Genomic DNA, 26268 nt, shown 5'->3' with positions numbered 1-26268 from the left:
TCTCCTGTGTCGTCTACTGCTGCTGCGTGCGTGTGCCGGTGGATCGCTGACGTGCTGCTTTTAAATGCTGCGCCTGGGGGCCTGGCTTGCGGAGACCACTCGATAAGCAAAATTCTTGTGAGATGGTCAGGCCGGCGCACTTGTTTTTGGCTTAGAAATACTTCAGAACTTCTAGGTGCAGCCTGCGAAGGATAGTAGGCGCAGTTTAAGCATGTTCTCCAATGTCGTCCACTGCTGCTGCGTGCGAGTGCCGGCGGGTCGCTGACGTGCTGCTTTAAAATGCTGCGCCTGGGGGCCTGGCCTGCGCAGACCACTCCATGCGCAGAATCCTTAGGAGATGGTCAGGCCGGCGCACTTGTTTTTGGCTTGGAAATACTTCAGAACTTCTAGGTGCAGCCTGCGAAGGATAGTAGGCGCAGTTTAAGCATGTTCTCCAATGTCGGCCACTGCTGCTGCGTGCGATATCCGGCGGATCGCTGAAGTTGTGCTTTTAAATGCAGCGCCTGGGGGCCTGCCCTGCGCGACCACTCTATGCGCAGAATCCCTGGAGATGATCAGGCCGGCGCACTTGTTTTTGGCTTGGAAATACTTCGGAACTTCTAAGTGCAGCCTCCGAAGGATAGTAGACGCAGTTTAAGGGTGTTCTCCTGTGTCGTCTACTGCTGCTGCGTGCGTGTGCCGGCGGATCGCTGACCTGCTGCTTTTAAATGCTGCGCCTGGGGGCCTGGCTTGCGCAGACCACTCGATAAGCAAAATTCTTGTGAGATGGTCAGGCCGGCGCACTTGTTTTTGGCTTGGAAATACTTCAGAATTTCTAGGTGCAGCCTGCGAAGGATAGTAGGCGCAGTTTAAGCATGTTCTCCAATGTCGTCCACTGCTGCTGCGTGCGATAGCCGGCGGATCGCTGAAGTTGTGCTTTTAAATGCAGCGCCTGGGGGCCTGCCCTGCGCGACCACTCTATGCGCAGAATCCCTGGAGATGATCAGGCCGGCGCACTTGTTTTTGGCTTGGAAATACTTCGGAACTTCTAGGTGCAGCCTCCGAAGGATAGTAGACGCAGTTTAAGGGTGTTCTCCTGTGTCGTCTACTGCTGCTGCGTGCGAATGCCGGCGGGTCGCTGACGTGCTGCTTTAAAATGCTGCGCCTGGGGGCCTGGCCTGCGCAGACCACTCCATGCGCAGAATCCCTGGAGATGATCAGGCCGGCGCACTTGTTTTTCGGTTTGGAATACTTCGGAACTTCTATGTGCAGCCTGCGAAGGATAGTAGACGCAGTTTAACCGTGTTCTCTAGTGTTGTCCACTGCTGCTGCGTGCGAGTGCCGGCGCGTCGCTGACGTGCTGCTTTTAAATGCTGCGCCTAGGGGCCTGGCCTGCGCAGACCCCACTCCATGCGCAGAATCCTTAGGAGATGATCACGCCGGCGCACATGTTTTCCGGCTTGGAAACACTGCGGAACTTCTAGGTGCAGCCTGCGAAGGATAGTAGACGCAGTTTAAGCGTGTCCTCCAGTGTCGTCCACTGCTGCTGCGTACGTGTGCCGGCGGATCGCTGACGTGCTGCTTTTAAATACTGCGCCTGGTGGCGTGGCCTGCGCAGACCACTCTATGCGCAGAATCCCTGGAGATGATCAGGCCGGGCACTTGTTTTTGGCTTGGAAATACTTCAGAACTTCTATGTGCAGCCTGCGAATGATAGTAGACGCAGTATAAGCGTGTTCTCCAGTGACGTCCACTGCTGCTGCGTGCGAGTGCCGCCGGATCACTGACGTGCTGTTTTTAAATGCTGCGCCTGGGGGCCTGGCCTGCGCAGACCACTCGATGCGCAGAATCCCTGGAGATGATCAGGCCGGCGCACTTGTTTTTGGCTTGGAAATACTTCGGAACTTCTAGGTGCAGCCTGCGAAGGATAGTAGGCGGCGTTTAAGGGTGTTCTCCTGTGTCGTCTTCTGCTGCTGCGTGCGTGTGCCGGCGCATCGCTGACGTGCTGCTTTTAAATGGTGCGCCTGGGGGCCTGGCCTGCGCAGACCACTCTATGCGCAGAATCCCTTGGAGATGATCAGGCCGGCGCACTTGTTTTTCGGTTTGGAAATACTTCGGAACTTCTAGGTGCAGCCTGCGAAGGATAGTAGACGCAGTTTAACCGTGTTCTGTAGTGTCGTCCACTGCTGCTGCGTGCGAATGCCGGCGGGTCGCTGACGTGCTGCTTTAAAATGCTGCGCCTGGGGGCCTGGCCTGCGCAGACCACTCCATGCGCAGAATAACTGGAGATGATCAGGCCGGCGCACTTGTTTTTGGCTTGGAAATACTTCGGAACTTTTAGGTGCAGCCTCCGAAGGATAGTAGACGCAGTTTAAGGGTGTTCTCCTGTGTCGTCTACTGCTGCTGCGTGCGTGTGCCGGCGGATCGCTGACGTGCTGCTTTTAAATGCTGCGCCTGGGGGCCTGCTTGCGCAGACCACTCGATAAGCAAAATTCTTGTTAGATGATCAGGCCGGCGCACTTGTTTTTCGGCTTGGAAATACATCGGAACTTCTAGGTGCAGCCTGCGAAGGATAGTAGACGCCGTGTAACCGTGTTCTATAGTGTAGTCCACTGCTGCTGCGTGCGCGTGCCGGCGGATCGCTGACGTGCTGCTTTTAAATTCTGCGCCTGGGGGCCTGGTCTGCGCAGACCACTCGATGCACAGAATCCTTGGGAGATGATCATCCAGGCGCACTTGTTTTTCGGCTTGGAAATACTTCGGAACTTCTAGGTGCAGCCTGCGAAGGATAGTAGGCGCCGTTTAAGCGTGTTCTCCAGATTAGGCCACTGCTGCTGCGTACGTGTGCCGGCGGATCGCTGACGTGCTGCTTTTAAATACTGCGCCTGGTGGCGTGGCCGGCGCAGACCACTCTATGCGCAGAATCCCTGGAGATGATCAGGCCGGGCACTTGTTTTTGGCTTGGAAATACTTCAGAACTTCTATGTGCAGCCTGCGAATGATAGTAGACGCAGTATAAGCGTGTTCTCCAGTGACGTCCACTTCTGATGCGTGCGAGTTCCGGCGGATCGCTGACCTGCTGCTTTTAAATGCTGCGCCTGGGGGCCTGGCTTGCGCAGACCACTCGATAAGCAAAATTCTTGTGAGATGGTCAGGCCGGCGCACTTGTTTTTGGCTTGGAAATACTTCAGAACTTCTAGGTGCAGCCTGCGAAGGATAGTAGGCGCTGTTTAAGCATGTTCTCCAATGTCGTCCACTGCTGCTGCGTGCGATAGCCGGCGGATCGCTGAAGTTGTGCTTTTAAATGCAGCGCCTGGGGGCCTGCCCTGCGCGACCACTCTATGCGCAGAATCCCTGGAGATGATCAGGCCGGCGCACTTGTTTTTGGCTTGGAAATACTTCGGAACTTCTAGGTGCAGCCTCCGAAGGATAGTAGACGCAGTTTAAGGGTGTTCTCCTGTGTCGTCTACTGCTGCTGCGTGCGAATGCCGGCGGGTCGCTGACGTGCTGCTTTAAAATGCTGCGCCTGGGGGCCTGGCCTGCGCAGACCACTCCATGCGCAGAATCCCTGGAGATGATCAGGCCGGCGCACTTGTTTTTCGGTTTGGAATACTTCGGAACTTCTATGTGCAGCCTGCGAAGGATAGTAGACGCAGTTTAACCGTGTTCTCTAGTGTTGTCCACTGCTGCTGCGTGCGAGTGCCGGCGCATCGCTGACGTGCTGCTTTTAAATGCTGCGCCTAGGGGCCTGGCCTGCGCAGACCCCACTCCATGCGCAGAATCCTTAGGAGATGATCAGGCCGGCGCACATGTTTTCCGGCTTGGAAACACTGCGGAACTTCTATGTGCAGCCTGCGAATGATAGTAGACGCAGTATAAGCGTGTTCTCCAGTGACGTCCACTGCTGCTGCGTGCGAGTGCCGCCGGATCACTGACGTGCTGTTTTTAAATGCTGCGCCTGGGGGCCTGGCCTGCGCAGACCACTCGATGCGCAGAATCCCTGGAGATGATCAGGCCGGCGCACTTGTTTTTGGCTTGGATATACTTCGGAACTTCTAGGTGCAGCCTGCGAAGGATAGTAGGCGGCGTTTAAGGGTGTTCTCCTGTGTCGTCTTCTGCTGCTGCGTGCGTGTGCCGGCGCATCGCTGACGTGCTGCTTTTAAATGGTGCGCCTGGGGGCCTGGCCTGCGCAGACCACTCTATGCGCAGAATCCCTTGGAGATGATCAGGCCGGCGCACTTGTTTTTCGGTATGGAAATACTTCGGAACTTCTAGGTGCAGCCTGCGAAGGATAGTAGACGCAGTTTAACCGTGTTCTGTAGTGTCGTCCACTGCTGCTGCGTGCGAATGCCGGCGGGTCGCTGACGTGCTGCTTTAAAATGCTGCGCCTGGGGGCCTGGCCTGCGCAGACCACTCCATGCGCAGAATCCCTGGAGATGATCAGGCCGGCGCACTTGTTTTTGGCTTGGAAATACTTCGGAACTTTTAGGTGCAGCCTCCGAAGGATAGTAGACGCAGTTTAAGGGTGTTCTCCTGTGTCGTCTACTGCTGCTGCGTGCGTGTGCCGGCGGATCGCTGACGTGCTGCTTTTAAATGCTGCGCCTGGGGGCCTGCTTGCGCAGACCACTCGATAAGCAAAATTCTTGTTAGATGATCAGGCCGGCGCACTTGTTTTTCGGCTTGGAAATACATCGGAACTTCTAGGTGCAGCCTGCGAAGGATAGTAGACGCCGTGTAACCGTGTTTTATAGTGTAGTTCACTGCTGCTGCGTGCGCGTGCCGGCGGATCGCTGACGTGCTGCTTTTAAATTCTGCGCCTGGGGGCCTGGTCTGCGCAGACCACTCGATGCACAGAATCCTTGGGAGATGATCATCCAGGCGCACTTGTTTTTCGGCTTGGAAATACTTCGAAACTTCTAGGTGCAGCCTGCGAAGGATAGTAGGCGCCGTTTAAGCGTGTTCTCCAGATTAGGCCACTGCTGCTGCGTACGTGTGCCGGCGTATCGCTGACGTGCTGCTTTTAAATACTGCGCCTGGTGGCGTGGCCGGCGCAGACCACTCTATGCGCAGAATCCCTGGAGATGATCAGGCCGGGCACTTGTTTTTGGCTTGGAAATACTTCAGAACTTCTATGTGCAGCCTGCGAATGATAGTAGACGCAGTATAAGCGTGTTCTCCAGTGACGTCCACTTCTGATGCGTGCGAGTTCCGGCGGATCGCTGAAGTGCTGCTTTTAAATGATGCGCCTCTGGGCCTGGCCTGCGCAGACCACTCGATAATCAGAATTCTTGTAAGATGGTCAGGCCAGCGCACTTGTTTTTGGCTTAGAAATACTTCTGAACTTCTAGGTGCAGCCTGCGAAGGATATTAGGCTCAGTTTAAGCGTGTTCTCAAATGTCGTCCACTTCTGCTGCGTGCGAGTGCCGCCGGATCACTGACGTGCTGTTTTTAAATGCTGCGCCTGGGGGCCTGGCCTGCGCAGACCACTCGATGCGCAGAATCCCTGGAGATGATCAGGCCGGCGCACTTGTTTTTGGCTTGGAAATACATCAGAACTTCTAGGTGCAGTCTGCGAAGGATAGTAGGCGGAGTTTAAGCATGTTCTCCAATGTCGTCCACTGCTGCTGCGTGCGAGAGCCGGCGGATCGCTGACGTGCTGATATTAAATGGTGCGCCTGGGGGCCTGGCCTGCCGCGACCACTCGATGCATAGAATCCTTGTTAGAGGATCAGGCCGGCGCACTTGTTTTTCGGCTTGGAAATACTTCGGAACTTCTAGGTGCAGCCTGCGAATTATAGTAGACGCCGTTTAACCGTGTTCTCTAGTGTCGTCCACTGCTGCTGCGTGCGAGTGCCGGCGGATCGCTGACTTGCTGCCTTTAAATGCTGCGCCTGGGGGCCTGGCCTGTGCAGACCACTCGATGCGCAGAATCCCTTCGAGATGGTCTGGCTGGCGCACTTGTTTTTCGGTTTGGAAATACTTCGGAACTTCTATGTGCAGCCTGCGAAGGATAGTAGACGCAGTTTAACCGTGTTCTCTAGTGTCGTCCACTGCTGCTGCGTGCGAGTGCCGGCGGGTCGCTGACGTGCTGCTTTTAAATGCTGCGCCTGAAGCCTTGCCTGCGCAGACCACTTGATGAGCAGAATCCCTGGGAGATGATCCGGCCGGGCACTTGTTCTTGGCTTGGACATACTTCGGAACTTCTAGGTGCAGCCTACGAATGATAGTAGACGCAGTTTAAGCGTGTTCTTCAGTGTCGTCTACTGCTGCGGCGTGCGTGTGCCGGCGGGTTGCTGACGTGCTGCTTATAAATGCTGCGCCTGGAAGCCTGGCGTGCGCACACCACTCGACGAGCAGAATCTCAGGGAGATGATCAGGCCGGGCACTTGTTTTTGGATTGGAAATACTTCGGAACTTCTAGGTGCAGCCTGCGAATGATAGTAGACGCAGTTTAAGCGTGTTCTTCAGTGTCGTCTACTGCTGCGGCGTGCGTGTGCCGGCGGGTTGCTGACGTGCTGCTTAGATGCTGCGCCTGGAAGCCTGGCCTGCGCAGTCCACCTAATGAGCAGAATTCCTGGGAGATGATCAGGCCGGGCACTTCTTTTTGGCTCGGATATGCTTCAGAACTTCTAGATGCAGCCTGCGAATGATAGTAGACGCAGTTTAAGCGTGTTGCCCAGTGACGTCCACTGCTGATGCGTGCGAGTGCCGGTGGATCGCTGACGTGCTGCTTTTAAATGCTGCGCCTGGGGGCTGGCCAGCGCAGACCACTCGATGCGCAGAAACCCTTGTAGATGATCAGGCCGGCACACTTGTTTTTGGCCTGAAAATACTTCAGAACTTCTAGGTGCAGCCTGCGAAGGATAGTAGGCGCAGTTTAAGCGTGTTCTCCAATGTCGTCCACTGCTGCTGCGTGCGAGAGCCGGCGGGTCGCTGACGTGCTGCTTTAAAATGCTGCGCCTGGGGGCCTTGCCTGCGCAGACCACTCCATGCGCAGAATCCCTTGGAGATGATCAGGCCGGCGCACTTGTTTTTCGGTTTGGAAATACTTAGGAACTTCTAGGTGCAGCCTGCGAAGGATAGTAGACGCAGTTTAACCGTGTTCTCTAGTGTCGTCCACTGCTGCTGCGTGCGAGTGCCGGCGGGTCGCTGATGTGCTGCTTTAAAATGCTGCGCCTGGGGGCCTGGCCTGCGCAGACCACTCGATGCACAGAATCCTTGGGAGATGATCATCCAGGCGCACTTGTTTTTCGGCTTGGAAATACTTCGGAACTTCTAGGTGCAGCCTGCGAAGGATAGTAGGCGCCGTTTAAGCGTGTTCTCCAGATTAGGCCACTGCTGCTGCGTACGTGTGCCGGCGGATCGCTGACGTGCTGCTTTTAAATACTGCGCCTGGTGGCGTGGCCGGCGCAGACCACTCTATGCGCAGAATCCCTGGAGATGATCAGGCCGGGCACTTGTTTTTGGCTTGGAAATACTTCAGAACTTCTATGTGCAGCCTGCGAATGATAGTAGACGCAGTATAAGCGTGTTCTCCAGTGACGTCCACTTCTGATGCGTGCGAGTTCCGGCGGATCGCTGAAGTGCTGCTTTTAAATGATGCGCCTCTGGGCCTGGCCTGCGCAGACCACTCGATAATCAGAATTCTTGTAAGATGGTCAGGCCAGCGCACTTGTTTTTGGCTTAGAAATACTTCTGAACTTCTAGGTGCAGCCTGCGAAGGATATTAGGCTCAGTTTAAGCGTGTTCTCAAATGTCGTCCACTTCTGCTGCGTGCGAGTGCCGCCGGATCGCTGACGTGCTGTTTTTAAATGCTGCGCCTGGGGGCCTGGCCTGCGCAGACCACTCGATGCGCAGAATCCCTGGAGATGATCAGGCCGGCGCACTTGTTTTTGGCTTGGAAATACTTCGGAACTTCTAGGTGCAGCCTGCGAAGAATAGTAGAGGCAGTTTAAGGGTGTTCTCCTGTGTCGTCTACTGCTGCTGCGTGCGTGTGCCGGCGGATTGCTGAAGTGGTGCTTTTAAATGCTGCACCTGGGGGCCTGCCGGCGCAGACCACTCTATGCGCAGAATCCCTGGAGATGATCAGGCCGGCGCACTTGTTTTTCGCTTGGAAATACTTCGGAACTTCTAGGTGCAGCCTCCGAAGGATAGTAGACGCAGTTTAAGGGTGTTCTCCTGTGTCTTCTACTGCTGCTGCGTGCGTGTGCCGGCGGATCGCTGACGTGCTGCTTTTAAATGCTGCGCCTGGGGGCCTGGCTTGCGCAGACCACTCGATAAGCAAAATTCTTGTGAGATGGTCAGGCCGGCGCACTTGTTTTTGGCTTGGAAATACTTCAGAACTTCTAGGTGCAGCCTGCGAAGGATAGTAGGCGCAGTTTAAGCATGTTCTCCAATGTCGTCCACTGCTGCTGCGTGCGATAGCCGGCGGATCGCTGAAGTTGTGCTTTTAAATGCTGCGCCTGGGGGCCTGGCTTGCGCAGACCACTCGATAAGCAAAATTCTTGTGAGATGGTCAGGCCGGCGCACTTGTTTTTGGCTTGGAAATACTTCAGAACTTCTAGGTGCAGCCTGCGAAGGATAGTAGGCGCAGTTTAAGCATGTTCTCCAATGTCGTCCACTGCTGCTGCGTGCGATAGCCGGCGGATCGCTGAAGTTGTGCTTTTAAATGCTGCGCCTGGGGGCCTGGCCTGCGCGACCACTCTAAGCGCAGAATCAATGGAGATGATCAGGCCGGCGCACTTGTTTTTGGCTTGGAAATACTTCGGAACTTCTAGGTGCAGCCTCCGAAGGATAGTAGACGCAGTTTAAGGGTGTTCTCCTGTGTCGTCTACTGCTGCTGCGTGCGTGTGCCGGTGGATCGCTGACGTGCTGCTTTTAAATGCTGCGCCTGGGGGCCTGGCTTGCGGAGACCACTCGATAAGCAAAATTCTTGTGAGATGGTCAGGCCGGCGCACTTGTTTTTGGCTTAGAAATACTTCAGAACTTCTAGGTGCAGCCTGCGAAGGATAGTAGGCGCAGTTTAAGCATGTTCTCCAATGTCGTCCACTGCTGCTACGTGCGAGTGCCGGTGGATCGCTGAAGTTGTGCTTTTAAATGCTGCGCCTGGGGGCCTGGCCTGCGCGACCACTCTATGCGCAGAATCAATGGAGATGATCAGGCCGGCGCACTTGTTTTTGGCTTGGAAATACTTTGTTACTTCTAGGTGCAGCCTGCGAAGGATAGTAGACGCAGTTTAAGCGTGTTGTCCAGTGACGTCCACTGCTGATGCGTTCGAGTGCCGGCGGATCGCTGAAGTGCTGCTTTTAAATGCAGCGCTTGGGGGCCTGGCCTGCGCAGACCACTCTATCCGCAGAATCCCTGGAGATGATCAGACCGGCGCACTTGTTTTCGGCTTGGAAATACTTCGGAACTTCTAGGTGCAGTCTGCGAAGGATAGTAGACGCAGTTTAACCGTGTTCTGTAGTGTCGTCCACTGCTGCTGCGTGCGAGTGCCGGCGGGTCGCTGACGTGCTGCTTTAAAATGCTGCGCCTGGGGGCCTGGCCTGCGCAGACCACTCCATGCGCAGAATCCTTAGGAGATGGTCAGGCCGGCGCACTTGTTTTTGGCTTGGAAATACTTCAGAACTTCTAGGTGCAGCCTGCGAAGGATAGTAGGCGCAGTTTAAGCATGTTCTCCAATGTCGGCCACTGCTGCTGCGTGCGATATCCGGCGGATCGCTGAAGTTGTGCTTTTAAATGCAGCGCCTGGGGGCCTGCCCTGCGCGACCACTCTATGCGCAGAATCCCTGGAGATGATCAGGCCGGCGCACTTGTTTTTGGCTTGGAAATACTTCGGAACTTCTAAGTGCAGCCTCCGAAGGATAGTAGACGCAGTTTAAGGGTGTTCTCCTGTGTCGTCTACTGCTGCTGCGTGCGTGTGCCGGCGGATCGCTGACCTGCTGCTTTTAAATGCTGCGCCTGGGGGCCTGGCTTGCGCAGACCACTCGATAAGCAAAATTCTTGTGAGATGGTCAGGCCGGCGCACTTGTTTTTGGCTTGGAAATACTTCAGAATTTCTAGGTGCAGCCTGCGAAGGATAGTAGGCGCAGTTTAAGCATGTTCTCCAATGTCGTCCACTGCTGCTGCGTGCGATAGCCGGCGGATCGCTGAAGTTGTGCTTTTAAATGCAGCGCCTGGGGGCCTGCCCTGCGCGACCACTCTATGCGCAGAATCCCTGGAGATGATCAGGCCGGCGCACTTGTTTTTGGCTTGGAAATACTTCGGAACTTCTAGGTGCAGCCTCCGAAGGATAGTAGACGCAGTTTAAGGGTGTTCTCCTGTGTCGTCTACTGCTGCTGCGTGCGAATGCCGGCGGGTCGCTGACGTGCTGCTTTAAAATGCTGCGCCTGGGGGCCTGGCCTGCGCAGACCACTCCATGCGCAGAATCCCTGGAGATGATCAGGCCGGCGCACTTGTTTTTCGGTTTGGAATACTTCGGAACTTCTATGTGCAGCCTGCGAAGGATAGTAGACGCAGTTTAACCGTGTTCTCTAGTGTTGTCCACTGCTGCTGCGTGCGAGTGCCGGCGCGTCGCTGACGTGCTGCTTTTAAATGCTGCGCCTAGGGGCCTGGCCTGCGCAGACCCCACTCCATGCGCAGAATCCTTAGGAGATGATCACGCCGGCGCACATGTTTTCCGGCTTGGAAACACTGCGGAACTTCTAGGTGCAGCCTGCGAAGGATAGTAGACGCAGTTTAAGCGTGTCCTCCAGTGTCGTCCACTGCTGCTGCGTACGTGTGCCGGCGGATCACTGACGTGCTGCTTTTAAATACTGCGCCTGGTGGCGTGGCCTGCGCAGACCACTCTATGCGCAGAATCCCTGGAGATGATCAGGCCGGGCACTTGTTTTTGGCTTGGAAATACTTCAGAACTTCTATGTGCAGCCTGCGAATGATAGTAGACGCAGTATAAGCGTGTTCTCCAGTGACGTCCACTGCTGCTGCGTGCGAGTGCCGCCGGATCACTGACGTGCTGTTTTTAAATGCTGCGCCTGGGGGCCTGGCCTGCGCAGACCACTCGATGCGCAGAATCCCTGGAGATGATCAGGCCGGCGCACTTGTTTTTGGCTTGGAAATACTTCGGAACTTCTAGGTGCAGCCTGCGAAGGATAGTAGGCGGCGTTTAAGGGTGTTCTCCTGTGTCGTCTTCTGCTGCTGCGTGCGTGTGCCGGCGCATCGCTGACGTGCTGCTTTTAAATGGTGCGCCTGGGGGCCTGGCCTGCGCAGACCACTCTATGCGCAGAATCCCTTGGAGATGATCAGGCCGGCGCACTTGTTTTTCGGTTTGGAAATACTTCGGAACTTCTAGGTGCAGCCTGCGAAGGATAGTAGACGCAGTTTAACCGTGTTCTGTAGTGTCGTCCACTGCTGCTGCGTGCGAATGCCGGCGGGTCGCTGACGTGCTGCTTTAAAATGCTGCGCCTGGGGGCCTGGCCTGCGCAGACCACTCCATGCGCAGAATCCCTGGAGATGATCAGGCCGGCGCACTTGTTTTTGGCTTGGAAATACTTCGGAACTTTTAGGTGCAGCCTCCGAAGGATAGTAGACGCAGTTTAAGGGTGTTCTCCTGTGTCGTCTACTGCTGCTGCGTGCGTGTGCCGGCGGATCGCTGACGTGCTGCTTTTAAATGCTGCGCCTGGGGGCCTGCTTGCGCAGACCACTCGATAAGCAAAATTCTTGTTAGATGATCAGGCCGGCGCACTTGTTTTTCGGCTTGGAAATACATCGGAACTTCTAGGTGCAGCCTGCGAAGGATAGTAGACGCCGTGTAACCGTGTTCTATAGTGTAGTCCACTGCTGCTGCGTGCGCGTGCCGGCGGATCGCTGACGTGCTGCTTTTAAATTCTGCGCCTGGGGGCCTGGTCTGCGCAGACCACTCGATGCACAGAATCCTTGGGAGATGATCATCCAGGCGCACTTGTTTTTCGGCTTGGAAATACTTCGGAACTTCTAGGTGCAGCCTGCGAAGGATAGTAGGCGCCGTTTAAGCGTGTTCTCCAGATTAGGCCACTGCTGCTGCGTACGTGTGCCGGCGGATCGCTGACGTGCTGCTTTTAAATACTGCGCCTGGTGGCGTGGCCGGCGCAGACCACTCTATGCGCAGAATCCCTGGAGATGATCAGGCCGGGCACTTGTTTTTGGCTTGGAAATACTTCAGAACTTCTATGTGCAGCCTGCGAATGATAGTAGACGCAGTATAAGCGTGTTCTCCAGTGACGTCCACTTCTGATGCGTGCGAGTTCCGGCGGATCGCTGACCTGCTGCTTTTAAATGCTGCGCCTGGGGGCCTGGCTTGCGCAGACCACTCGATAAGCAAAATTCTTGTGAGATGGTCAGGCCGGCGCACATGTTTTCCGGCTTGGAAACACTGCGGAACTTCTATGTGCAGCCTGCGAATGATAGTAGACGCAGTATAAGCGTGTTCTCCAGTGACGTCCACTGCTGCTGCGTGCGAGTGCCGCCGGATCACTGACGTGCTGTTTTTAAATGCTGCGCCTGGGGGCCTGGCCTGCGCAGACCACTCGATGCGCAGAATCCCTGGAGATGATCAGGCCGGCGCACTTGTTTTTGGCTTGGATATACTTCGGAACTTCTAGGTGCAGCCTGCGAAGGATAGTAGGCGGCGTTTAAGGGTGTTCTCCTGTGTCGTCTTCTGCTGCTGCGTGCGTGTGCCGGCGCATCGCTGACGTGCTGCTTTTAAATGGTGCGCCTGGGGGCCTGGCCTGCGCAGACCACTCTATGCGCAGAATCCCTTGGAGATGATCAGGCCGGCGCACTTGTTTTTCGGTATGGAAATACTTCGGAACTTCTAGGTGCAGCCTGCGAAGGATAGTAGACGCAGTTTAACCGTGTTCTGTAGTGTCGTCCACTGCTGCTGCGTGCGAATGCCGGCGGGTCGCTGACGTGCTGCTTTAAAATGCTGCGCCTGGGGGCCTGGCCTGCGCAGACCACTCCATGCGCAGAATCCCTGGAGATGATCAGGCCGGCGCACTTGTTTTTGGCTTGGAAATACTTCGGAACTTTTAGGTGCAGCCTCCGAAGGATAGTAGACGCAGTTTAAGGGTGTTCTCCTGTGTCGTCTACTGCTGCTGCGTGCGTGTGCCGGCGGATCGCTGACGTGCTGCTTTTAAATGCTGCGCCTGGGGGCCTGCTTGCGCAGACCACTCGATAAGCAAAATTCTTGTTAGATGATCAGGCCGGCGCACTTGTTTTTCGGCTTGGAAATACATCGGAACTTCTAGGTGCAGCCTGCGAAGGATAGTAGACGCCGTGTAACCGTGTTTTATAGTGTAGTTCACTGCTGCTGCGTGCGCGTGCCGGCGGATCGCTGACGTGCTGCTTTTAAATTCTGCGCCTGGGGGCCTGGTCTGCGCAGACCACTCGATGCACAGAATCCTTGGGAGATGATCATCCAGGCGCACTTGTTTTTCGGCTTGGAAATACTTCGAAACTTCTAGGTGCAGCCTGCGAAGGATAGTAGGCGCCGTTTAAGCGTGTTCTCCAGATTAGGCCACTGCTGCTGCGTACGTGTGCCGGCGGATCGCTGACGTGCTGCTTTTAAATACTGCGCCTGGTGGCGTGGCCGGCGCAGACCACTCTATGCGCAGAATCCCTGGAGATGATCAGGCCGGGCACTTGTTTTTGGCTTGGAAATACTTCAGAACTTCTATGTGCAGCCTGCGAATGATAGTAGACGCAGTATAAGCGTGTTCTCCAGTGACGTCCACTTCTGATGCGTGCGAGTTCCGGCGGATCGCTGAAGTGCTGCTTTTAAATGATGCGCCTCTGGGCCTGGCCTGCGCAGACCACTCGATAATCAGAATTCTTGTAAGATGGTCAGGCCAGCGCACTTGTTTTTGGCTTAGAAATACTTCTGAACTTCTAGGTGCAGCCTGCGAAGGATATTAGGCTCAGTTTAAGCGTGTTCTCAAATGTCGTCCACTTCTGCTGCGTGCGAGTGCCGCCGGATCACTGACGTGCTGTTTTTAAATGCTGCGCCTGGGGGCCTGGCCTGCGCAGACCACTCGATGCGCAGAATCCCTGGAGATGATCAGGCCGGCGCACTTGTTTTTGGCTTGGAAATACATCAGAACTTCTAGGTGCAGTCTGCGAAGGATAGTAGGCGGAGTTTAAGCATGTTCTCCAATGTCGTCCACTGCTGCTGCGTGCGAGAGCCGGCGGATCGCTGACGTGCTGATATTAAATGGTGCGCCTGGGGGCCTGGCCTGCCGCGACCACTCGATGCATAGAATCCTTGTTAGAGGATCAGGCCGGCGCACTTGTTTTTCGGCTTGGAAATACTTCGGAACTTCTAGGTGCAGCCTGCGAATTATAGTAGACGCCGTTTAACCGTGTTCTCTAGTGTCGTCCACTGCTGCTGCGTGCGAGTGCCGGCGGATCGCTGACTTGCTGCCTTTAAATGCTGCGCCTGGGGGCCTGGCCTGTGCAGACCACTCGATGCGCAGAATCCCTTCGAGATGGTCTGGCTGGCGCACTTGTTTTTCGGTTTGGAAATACTTCGGAACTTCTATGTGCAGCCTGCGAAGGATAGTAGACGCAGTTTAACCGTGTTCTCTAGTGTCGTCCACTGCTGCTGCGTGCGAGTGCCGGCGGGTCGCTGACGTGCTGCTTTTAAATGCTGCGCCTGAAGCCTTGCCTGCGCAGACCACTTGATGAGCAGAATCCCTGGGAGATGATCCGGCCGGGCACTTGTTCTTGGCTTGGACATACTTCGGAACTTCTAGGTGCAGCCTACGAATGATAGTAGACGCAGTTTAAGCGTGTTCTTCAGTGTCGTCTACTGCTGCGGCGTGCGTGTGCCGGCGGGTTGCTGACGTGCTGCTTATAAATGCTGCGCCTGGAAGCCTGGCGTGCGCACACCACTCGACGAGCAGAATCCCAGGGAGATGATCAGGCCGGGCACTTGTTTTTGGATTGGAAATACTTCGGAACTTCTAGGTGCAGCCTGCGAATGATAGTAGACGCAGTTTAAGCGTGTTCTTCAGTGTCGTCTACTGCTGCGGCGTGCGTGTGCCGGCGGGTTGCTGACGTGCTGCTTAGATGCTGCGCCTGGAAGCCTGGCCTGCGCAGTCCACCTAATGAGCAGAATTCCTGGGAGATGATCAGGCCGGGCACTTCTTTTTGGCTCGGATATGCTTCAGAACTTCTAGATGCAGCCTGCGAATGATAGTAGACGCAGTTTAAGCGTGTTGCCCAGTGACGTCCACTGCTGATGCGTGCGAGTGCCGGTGGATCGCTGACGTGCTGCTTTTAAATGCTGCGCCTGGGGGCTGGCCAGCGCAGACCACTCGATGCGCAGAAACCCTTGTAGATGATCAGGCCGGCACACTTGTTTTTGGCCTGAAAATACTTCAGAACTTCTAGGTGCAGCCTGCGAAGGATAGTAGGCGCAGTTTAAGCGTGTTCTCCAATGTCGTCCACTGCTGCTGCGTGCGAGAGCCGGCGGGTCGCTGACGTGCTGCTTTAAAATGCTGCGCCTGGGGGCCTTGCCTGCGCAGACCACTCCATGCGCAGAATCCCTTGGAGATGATCAGGCCGGCGCACTTGTTTTTCGGTTTGGAAATACTTAGGAACTTCTAGGTGCAGCCTGCGAAGGATAGTAGACGCAGTTTAACCGTGTTCTCTAGTGTCGTCCACTGCTGCTGCGTGCGAGTGCCGGCGGGTCGCTGATGTGCTGCTTTAAAATGCTGCGCCTGGGGGCCTGGCCTGCGCAGACCACTCGATGCACAGAATCCTTGGGAGATGATCATCCAGGCGCACTTGTTTTTCGGCTTGGAAATACTTCGGAACTTCTAGGTGCAGCCTGCGAAGGATAGTAGGCGCCGTTTAAGCGTGTTCTCCAGATTAGGCCACTGCTGCTGCGTACGTGTGCCGGCGGATCGCTGACGTGCTGCTTTTAAATACTGCGCCTGGTGGCGTGGCCGGCGCAGACCACTCTATGCGCAGAATCCCTGGAGATGATCAGGCCGGGCACTTGTTTTTGGCTTGGAAATACTTCAGAACTTCTATGTGCAGCCTGCGAATGATAGTAGACGCAGTATAAGCGTGTTCTCCAGTGACGTCCACTTCTGATGCGTGCGAGTTCCGGCGGATCGCTGAAGTGCTGCTTTTAAATGATGCGCCTCTGGGCCTGGCCTGCGCAGACCACTCGATAATCAGAATTCTTGTAAGATGGTCAGGCCAGCGCACTTGTTTTTGGCTTAGAAATACTTCTGAACTTCTAGGTGCAGCCTGCGAAGGATATTAGGCTCAGTTTAAGCGTGTTCTCAAATGTCGTCCACTTCTGCTGCGTGCGAGTGCCGCCGGATCACTGACGTGCTGTTTTTAAATGCTGCGCCTGGGGGCCTGGCCTGCGCAGACCACTCGATGCGCAGAATCCCTGGAGATGATCAGGCCGGCGCACTTGTTTTTGGCTTGGAAATACATCAGAACTTCTAGGTGCAGTCTGCGAAGGATAGTAGGCGGAGTTTAAGCATGTTCTCCAATGTCGTCCACTGCTGCTGCGTGCGAGAGCCGGCGGATCGCTGACGTGCTGATATTAAATGGTGCGCCTGGGGGCCTGGCCTGCCGCGACCACTCGATGCATAGAATCCTTGTTAGAGGATCAGGCCGGCGCACTTGTTTTTCGGCTTGGAAATACTTCGGAACTTCTAGGTGCAGCCTGCGAATTATAGTAGACGCCGTTTAACCGTGTTCTCTAGTGTCGTCCACTGCTGCTGCGTGCGAGTGCCGGCGGATCGCTGACGTGCTGCCTTTAAATGCTGCGCCTGGGGGCCTGGCCTGTGCAGACCACTCGATGCGCAGAATTCCTTCGAGATGGTCTGGCTGGCGCACTTGTTTTTCGGTTTGGAAATACTTCGGAACTTCTATGTGCAGCCTGCGAAGGATAGTAGACGCAGTTTAACCGTGTTCTCTAGTGTCGTCCACTGCTGCTGCGTGCGAGTGCCGGCGGGTCGCTGACGTGCTGCTTTTAAATTCTGCGCCTGGGGGCCTGGTCTGCGCAGACCACTCGATGCACAGAATCCTTGGGAGATGATCATCCAGGCGCACTTGTTTTTCGGCTTGGAAATACTTCGAAACTTCTAGGTGCAGCCTGCGAAGGATAGTAGGCGCCGTTTTAGCGTGTTCTCCAGATTAGGCCACTGCTGCTGCGTACGTGTGCCGGCGGATCGCTGACGTGCTGCTTTTAAATACTGCGCCTGGTGGCGTGGCCGGCGCAGACCACTCTATGCGCAGAATCCCTGGAGATCATCAGGCCGGGCACTTGTTTTTGGCTTGGAAATACTTCAGAACTTCTCTGTGCAGCCTGCGAATGATAGTAGACGCAGTATAAGCGTGTTCTCCAGTGACGTCCACTTCTGATGCGTGCGAGTTCCGGCGGATCGCTGACCTGCTGCTTTTAAATGCTGCGCCTGGGGGCCTGGCTTGCGCAGACCACTCGATAAGCAAAATTCTTGTGAGATGGTCAGGCCGGCGCACTTGTTTTTGGCTTGGAAATACTTCAGAACTTCTAGGTGCAGCCTGCGAAGGATAGTAGGCGCAGTTTAAGCATGTTCTCCAATGTCGTCCACTGCTGCTGCGTGCGATAGCCGGCGGATCGCTGAAGTTGTGCTTTTAAATGCTGCGCCTGGGGGCCTGGCTTGCGCAGACCACTCGATAAGCAAAATTCTTGTGAGATGGTCAGGCCGGCGCACTTGTTTTTGGCTTGGAAATACTTCAGAACTTCTAGGTGCAGCCTGCGAAGGATAGTAGGCGCAGTTTAAGCATGTTCTCCAATGTCGTCCACTGCTGCTGCGTGCGATAGCCGGCGGATCGCTGAAGTTGTGCTTTTAAATGCTGCGCCTGGGGGCCTGGCCTGCGCGACCACTCTAAGCGCAGAATCAATGGAGATGATCAGGCCGGCGCACTTGTTTTTGGCTTGGAAATACTTCGGAACTTCTAGGTGCAGCCTCCGAAGGATAGTAGACGCAGTTTAAGGGTGTTCTCCTGTGTCGTCTACTGCTGCTGCGTGCGTGTGCCGGTGGATCGCTGACGTGCTGCTTTTAAATGCTGCGCCTGGGGGCCTGGCTTGCGGAGACCACTCGATAAGCAAAATTCTTGTGAGATGGTCAGGCCGGCGCACTTGTTTTTGGCTTAGAAATACTTCAGAACTTCTAGGTGCAGCCTGCGAAGGATAGTAGGCGCAGTTTAAGCATGTTCTCCAATGTCGTCCACTGCTGCTACGTGCGAGTGCCGGTGGATCGCTGAAGTTGTGCTTTTAAATGCTGCGCCTGGGGGCCTGGCCTGCGCGACCACTCTATGCGCAGAATCAATAAAGATGATCAGGCCGGCGCACTTGTTTTTGGCTTGGAAATACTTTGTTACTTCTAGGTGCAGCCTGCGAAGGATAGTAGACGCAGTTTAAGCGTGTTGTCCAGTGACGTCCACTGCTGATGCGTTCGAGTGCCGGCGGATCGCTGAAGTGCTGCTTTTAAATGCAGCGCTTGGGGGCCTGGCCTGCGCAGACCACTCTATCCGCAGAATCCCTGGAGATGATCAGACCGGCGCACTTGTTTTCGGCTTGGAAATACTTCGGAACTTCTAGGTGCAGTCTGCGAAGGATAGTAGACGCAGTTTAACCGTGTTCTGTAGTGTCGTCCACTGCTGCTGCGTGCGAGTGCCGGCGGGTCGCTGACGTGCTGCTTTAAAATGCTGCGCCTGGGGGCCTGGCCTGCGCAGACCACTCCATGCGCAGAATCCTTAGGAGATGGTCAGGCCGGCGCACTTGTTTTTGGCTTGGAAATACTTCAGAACTTCTAGGTGCAGCCTGCGAAGGATAGTAGGCGCAGTTTAAGCATGTTCTCCAATGTCGGCCACTGCTGCTGCGTGCGATATCCGGCGGATCGCTGAAGTTGTGCTTTTAAATGCAGCGCCTGGGGGCCTGCCCTGCGCGACCACTCTATGCGCAGAATCCCTGGAGATGATCAGGCCGGCGCACTTGTTTTTGGCTTGGAAATACTTCGGAACTTCTAGGTGCAGCCTCCGAAGGATAGTAGACGCAGTTTAAGGGTGTTCTCCTGTGTCGTCTACTGCTGCTGCGTGCGAATGCCGGCGGGTCGCTGACGTGCTGCTTTAAAATGCTGCGCCTGGGGGCCTGGCCTGCGCAGACCACTCCATGCGCAGAATCCCTGGAGATGATCAGGCCGGCGCACTTGTTTTTCGGTTTGGAAATACTTCGGAACTTCTAGGTGCAGCCTGCGAAGGATAGTAGACGCAGTTTAACCGTGTTCTGTAGTGTCGTCCACTGCTGCTGCGTGCGAATGCCGGCGGGTCGCTGACGTGCTGCTTTAAAATGCTGCGCCTGGGGGCCTGGCCTGCGCAGACCACTCCATGCGCAGAATCCCTGGAGATGATCAGGCCGGCGCACTTGTTTTTGGCTTGGAAATACTTCGGAACTTTTAGGTGCAGCCTCCGAAGGATAGTAGACGCAGTTTAAGGGTGTTCTCCTGTGTCGTCTACTGCTGCTGCGTGCGTGTGCCGGCGGATCGCTGACGTGCTGCTTTTAAATGCTGCGCCTGGGGGCCTGCTTGCGCAGACCACTCGATAAGCAAAATTCTTGTTAGATGATCAGGCCGGCGCACTTGTTTTTCGGCTTGGAAATACATCGGAACTTCTAGGTGCAGCCTGCGAAGGATAGTAGACGCCGTGTAACCGTGTTCTATAGTGTAGTCCACTGCTGCTGCGTGCGCGTGCCGGCGGATCGCTGACGTGCTGCTTTTAAATTCTGCGCCTGGGGGCCTGGTCTGCGCAGACCACTCGATGCACAGAATCCTTGGGAGATGATCATCCAGGCGCACTTGTTTTTCGGCTTGGAAATACTTCGGAACTTCTAGGTGCAGCCTGCGAAGGATAGTAGGCGCCGTTTAAGCGTGTTCTCCAGATTAGGCCACTGCTGCTGCGTACGTGTGCCGGCGGATCGCTGACGTGCTGCTTTTAAATACTGCGCCTGGTGGCGTGGCCGGCGCAGACCACTCTATGCGCAGAATCCCTGGAGATGATCAGGCCGGGCACTTGTTTTTGGCTTGGAAATACTTCAGAACTTCTATGTGCAGCCTGCGAATGATAGTAGACGCAGTATAAGCGTGTTCTCCAGTGACGTCCACTTCTGATGCGTGCGAGTTCCGGCGGATCGCTGACCTGCTGCTTTTAAATGCTGCGCCTGGGGGCCTGGCTTGCGCAGACCACTCGATAAGCAAAATTCTTGTGAGATGGTCAGGCCGGCGCACTTGTTTTTGGCTTGGAAATACTTCAGAACTTCTAGGTGCAGCCTGCGAAGGATAGTAGGCGCTGTTTAAGCATGTTCTCCAATGTCGTCCACTGCTGCTGCGTGCGATAGCCGGCGGATCGCTGAAGTTGTGCTTTTAAATGCAGCGCCTGGGGGCCTGCCCTGCGCAGACCACTCCATGCGCAGAATCCCTGGAGATGATCAGGCCGCCGCACTTGTTTTTGGCTTGGAAATACTTCGGAACTTCTAGGTGCAGCCTCCGAAGGATAGTAGACGCAGTTTAAGGGTGTTCTCCTGTGTCGTCTACTGCTGCTGCGTGCGAATGCCGGCGGGTCGCTGACGTGCTGCTTTAAAATGCTGCGCCTGGGGGCCTGGCCTGCGCAGACCACTCCATGCGCAGAATCCCTGGAGATGATCAGGCCGGCGCACTTGTTTTTCGGTTTGGAATACTTCGGAACTTCTATGTGCAGCCTGCGAAGGATAGTAGACGCAGTATAAGCGTGTTCTCCAGTGACGTCCACTGCTGCTGCGTGCGAGTGCCGGCGCATCGCTGACGTGCTGCTTTTAAATGCTGCGCCTAGGGGCCTGGCCTGCGCAGACCCCACTCCATGCGCAGAATCCTTAGGAGATGATCAGGCCGGCGCACATGTTTTCCGGCTTGGAAACACTGCGGAACTTCTATGTGCAGCCTGCGAATGATAGTAGACGCAGTATAAGCGTGTTCTCCAGTGACGTCCACTGCTGCTGCGTGCGAGTGCCGCCGGATCACTGACGTGCTGTTTTTAAATGCTGCGCCTGGGGGCCTGGCCTGCGCAGACCACTCGATGCGCAGAATCCCTGGAGATGATCAGGCCGGCGCACTTGTTTTTGGCTTGGATATACTTCGGAACTTCTAGGTGCAGCCTGCGAAGGATAGTAGGCGGCGTTTAAGGGTGTTCTCCTGTGTCGTCTTCTGCTGCTGCGTGCGTGTGCCGGCGCATCGCTGACGTGCTGCTTTTAAATGGTGCGCCTGGGGGCCTGGCCTGCGCAGACCACTCTATGCGCAGAATCCCTTGGAGATGATCAGGCCGGCGCACTTGTTTTTCGGTATGGAAATACTTCGGAACTTCTAGGTGCAGCCTGCGAAGGATAGTAGACGCAGTTTAACCGTGTTCTGTAGTGTCGTCCACTGCTGCTGCGTGCGAATGCCGGCGGGTCGCTGACGTGCTGCTTTAAAATGCTGCGCCTGGGGGCCTGGCCTGCGCAGACCACTCCATGCGCAGAATCCCTGGAGATGATCAGGCCGGCGCACTTGTTTTTGGCTTGGAAATACTTCGGAACTTTTAGGTGCAGCCTCCGAAGGATAGTAGACGCAGTTTAAGGGTGTTCTCCTGTGTCGTCTACTGCTGCTGCGTGCGTGTGCCGGCGGATCGCTGACGTGCTGCTTTTAAATGCTGCGCCTGGGGGCCTGCTTGCGCAGACCACTCGATAAGCAAAATTCTTGTTAGATGATCAGGCCGGCGCACTTGTTTTTCGGCTTGGAAATACATCGGAACTTCTAGGTGCAGCCTGCGAAGGATAGTAGACGCCGTGTAACCGTGTTTTATAGTGTAGTTCACTGCTGCTGCGTGCGCGTGCCGGCGGATCGCTGACGTGCTGCTTTTAAATTCTGCGCCTGGGGGCCTGGTCTGCGCAGACCACTCGATGCACAGAATCCTTGGGAGATGATCATCCAGGCGCACTTGTTTTTCGGCTTGGAAATACTTCGAAACTTCTAGGTGCAGCCTGCGAAGGATAGTAGGCGCCGTTTAAGCGTGTTCTCCAGATTAGGCCACTGCTGCTGCGTACGTGTGCCGGCGGATCGCTGACGTGCTGCTTTTAAATACTGCGCCTGGTGGCGTGGCCGGCGCAGACCACTCTATGCGCAGAATCCCTGGAGATGATCAGGCCGGGCACTTGTTTTTGGCTTGGAAATACTTCAGAACTTCTATGTGCAGCCTGCGAATGATAGTAGACGCAGTATAAGCGTGTTCTCCAGTGACGTCCACTTCTGATGCGTGCGAGTTCCGGCGGATCGCTGAAGTGCTGCTTTTAAATGATGCGCCTCTGGGCCTGGCCTGCGCAGACCACTCGATAATCAGAATTCTTGTAAGATGGTCAGGCCAGCGCACTTGTTTTTGGCTTAGAAATACTTCTGAACTTCTAGGTGCAGCCTGCGAAGGATATTAGGCTCAGTTTAAGCGTGTTCTCAAATGTCGTCCACTTCTGCTGCGTGCGAGTGCCACCGGATCACTGACGTGCTGTTTTTAAATGCTGCGCCTGGGGGCCTGGCCTGCGCAGACCACTCGATGCGCAGAATCCCTGGAGATGATCAGGCCGGCGCACTTGTTTTTGGCTTGGAAATACATCAGAACTTCTAGGTGCAGTCTGCGAAGGATAGTAGGCGGAGTTTAAGCATGTTCTCCAATGTCGTCCACTGCTGCTGCGTGCGAGAGCCGGCGGATCGCTGACGTGCTGATATTAAATGGTGCGCCTGGGGGCCTGGCCTGCCGCGACCACTCGATGCATAGAATCCTTGTTAGAGGATCAGGCCGGCGCACTTGTTTTTCGGCTTGGAAATACTTCGGAACTTCTAGGTGCAGCCTGCGAATTATAGTAGACGCCGTTTAACCGTGTTCTCTAGTGTCGTCCACTGCTGCTGCGTGCGAGTGCCGGCGGATCGCTGACTTGCTGCCTTTAAATGCTGCGCCTGGGGGCCTGGCCTGTGCAGACCACTCGATGCGCAGAATCCCTTCGAGATGGTCTGGCTGGCGCACTTGTTTTTCGGTTTGGAAATACTTCGGAACTTCTATGTGCAGCCTGCGAAGGATAGTAGACGCAGTTTAACCGTGTTCTCTAGTGTCGTCCACTGCTGCTGCGTGCGAGTGCCGGCGGGTCGCTGACGTGCTGCTTTTAAATGCTGCGCCTGAAGCCTTGCCTGCGCAGACCACTTGATGAGCAGAATCCCTGGGAGATGATCCGGCCGGGCACTTGTTCTTGGCTTGGACATACTTCGGAACTTCTAGGTGCAGCCTACGAATGATAGTAGACGCAGTTTAAGCGTGTTCTTCAGTGTCGTCTACTGCTGCGGCGTGCGTGTGCCGGCGGGTTGCTGACGTGCTGCTTATAAATGCTGCGCCTGGAAGCCTGGCGTGCGCACACCACTCGACGAGCAGAATCCCAGGGAGATGATCAGGCCGGGCACTTGTTTTTGGATTGGAAATACTTCGGAACTTCTAGGTGCAGCCTGCGAATGATAGTAGACGCAGTTTAAGCGTGTTCTTCAGTGTCGTCTACTGCTGCGGCGTGCGTGTGCCGGCGGGTTGCTGACGTGCTGCTTAGATGCTGCGCCTGGAAGCCTGGCCTGCGCAGTCCACCTAATGAGCAGAATTCCTGGGAGATGATCAGGCCGGGCACTTCTTTTTGGCTCGGATATGCTTCAGAACTTCTAGATGCAGCCTGCGAATGATAGTAGACGCAGTTTAAGCGTGTTGCCCAGTGACGTCCACTGCTGATGCGTGCGAGTGCCGGTGGATCGCTGACGTGCTGCTTTTAAATGCTGCGCCTGGGGGCTGGCCAGCGCAGACCACTCGATGCGCAGAAACCCTTGTAGATGATCAGGCCGGCACACTTGTTTTTGGCCTGAAAATACTTCAGAACTTCTAGGTGCAGCCTGCGAAGGATAGTAGGCGCAGTTTAAGCGTGTTCTCCAATGTCGTCCACTGCTGCTGCGTGCGAGAGCCGGCGGGTCGCTGACGTGCTGCTTTAAAATGCTGCGCCTGGGGGCCTTGCCTGCGCAGACCACTCCATGCGCAGAATCCCTTGGAGATGATCAGGCCGGCGCACTTGTTTTTCGGTTTGGAAATACTTAGGAACTTCTAGGTGCAGCCTGCGAAGGATAGTAGACGCAGTTTAACCGTGTTCTCTAGTGTCGTCCACTGCTGCTGCGTGCGAGTGCCGGCGGGTCGCTGATGTGCTGCTTTAAAATGCTGCGCCTGGGGGCCTGGCCTGCGCAGACCACTCGATGCACAGAATCCTTGGGAGATGATCATCCAGGAGCACTTGTTTTTCGGCTTGGAAATACTTCGGAACTTCTAGGTGCAGCCTGCGAAGGATAGTAGGCGCCGTTTAAGCGTGTTCTCCAGATTAGGCCACTGCTGCTGCGTACGTGTGCCGGCGGATCGCTGACGTGCTGCTTTTAAATACTGCGCCTGGTGGCGTGGCCGGCGCAGACCACTCTATGCGCAGAATCCCTGGAGATGATCAGGCCGGGCACTTGTTTTTGGCTTGGAAATACTTCAGAACTTCTATGTGCAGCCTGCGAATGATAGTAGACGCAGTATAAGCGTGTTCTCCAGTGACGTCCACTTCTGATGCGTGCGAGTTCCGGCGGATCGCTGAAGTGCTGCTTTTAAATGATGCGCCTCTGGGCCTGGCCTGCGCAGACCACTCGATAATCAGAATTCTTGTAAGATGGTCAGGCCAGCGCACTTGTTTTTGGCTTAGAAATACTTCTGAACTTCTAGGTGCAGCCTGCGAAGGATATTAGGCTCAGTTTAAGCGTGTTCTCAAATGTCGTCCACTTCTGCTGCGTGCGAGTGCCGCCGGATCACTGACGTGCTGTTTTTAAATGCTGCGCCTGGGGGCCTGGCCTGCGCAGACCACTCGATGCGCAGAATCCCTGGAGATGATCAGGCCGGCGCACTTGTTTTTGGCTTGGAAATACATCAGAACTTCTAGGTGCAGTCTGCGAAGGATAGTAGGCGGAGTTTAAGCATGTTCTCCAATGTCGTCCACTGCTGCTGCGTGCGAGAGCCGGCGGATCGCTGACGTGCTGATATTAAATGGTGCGCCTGGGGGCCTGGCCTGCCGCGACCACTCGATGCATAGAATCCTTGTTAGAGGATCAGGCCGGCGCACTTGTTTTTCGGCTTGGAAATACTTCGGAACTTCTAGGTGCAGCCTGCGAATTATAGTAGACGCCGTTTAACCGTGTTCTCTAGTGTCGTCCACTGCTGCTGCGTGCGAGTGCCGGCGGATCGCTGACGTGCTGCCTTTAAATGCTGCGCCTGGGGGCCTGGCCTGTGCGGACCACTCGATGCGCAGAATTCCTTCGAGATGGTCTGGCTGGCGCACTTGTTTTTCGGTTTGGAAATACTTCGGAACTTCTATGTGCAGCCTGCGAAGGATAGTAGACGCAGTTTAACCGTGTTCTCTAGTGTCGTCCACTGCTGCTGCGTGCGAGTGCCGGCGGGTCGCTGACGTGCTGCTTTTAAATTCTGCGCCTGGGGGCCTGGTCTGCGCAGACCACTCGATGCACAGAATCCTTGGGAGATGATCATCCAGGCGCACTTGTTTTTCGGCTTGGAAATACTTCGAAACTTCTAGGTGCAGCCTGCGAAGGATAGTAGGCGCCGTTTAAGCGTGTTCTCCAGATTAGGCCACTGCTGCTGCGTACGTGTGCCGGCGGATCGCTGACGTGCTGCTTTTAAATACTGCGCCTGGTGGCGTGGCCGGCGCAGACCACTCTATGCGCAGAATCCCTGGAGATCATCAGGCCGGGCACTTGTTTTTGGCTTGGAAATACTTCAGAACTTCTCTGTGCAGCCTGCGAATGATAGTAGACGCAGTATAAGCGTGTTCTCCAGTGACGTCCACTTCTGATGCGTGCGAGTTCCGGCGGATCGCTGACCTGCTGCTTTTAAATGCTGCGCCTGGGGGCCTGGCTTGCGCAGACCACTCGATAAGCAAAATTCTTGTGAGATGGTCAGGCCGGCGCACTTGTTTTTGGCTTGGAAATACTTCAGAACTTCTAGGTGCAGCCTGCGAAGGATAGTAGGCGCAGTTTAAGCATGTTCTCCAATATCGTCCACTGCTGCTGCGTGCGATAGCCGGCGGATCGCTGAAGTTGTGCTTTTAAATGCTGCGCCTGGGGGCCTGGCTTG

This window comes from Amblyomma americanum, chromosome 6 (genome assembly GCF_052857255.1).
Source record: "Amblyomma americanum isolate KBUSLIRL-KWMA chromosome 6, ASM5285725v1, whole genome shotgun sequence".
In the NCBI taxonomy this organism is placed as follows: Eukaryota; Metazoa; Arthropoda; class Arachnida; order Ixodida; family Ixodidae; genus Amblyomma; species Amblyomma americanum.
Note: the sequence above shows the minus strand (reverse complement) of the source record.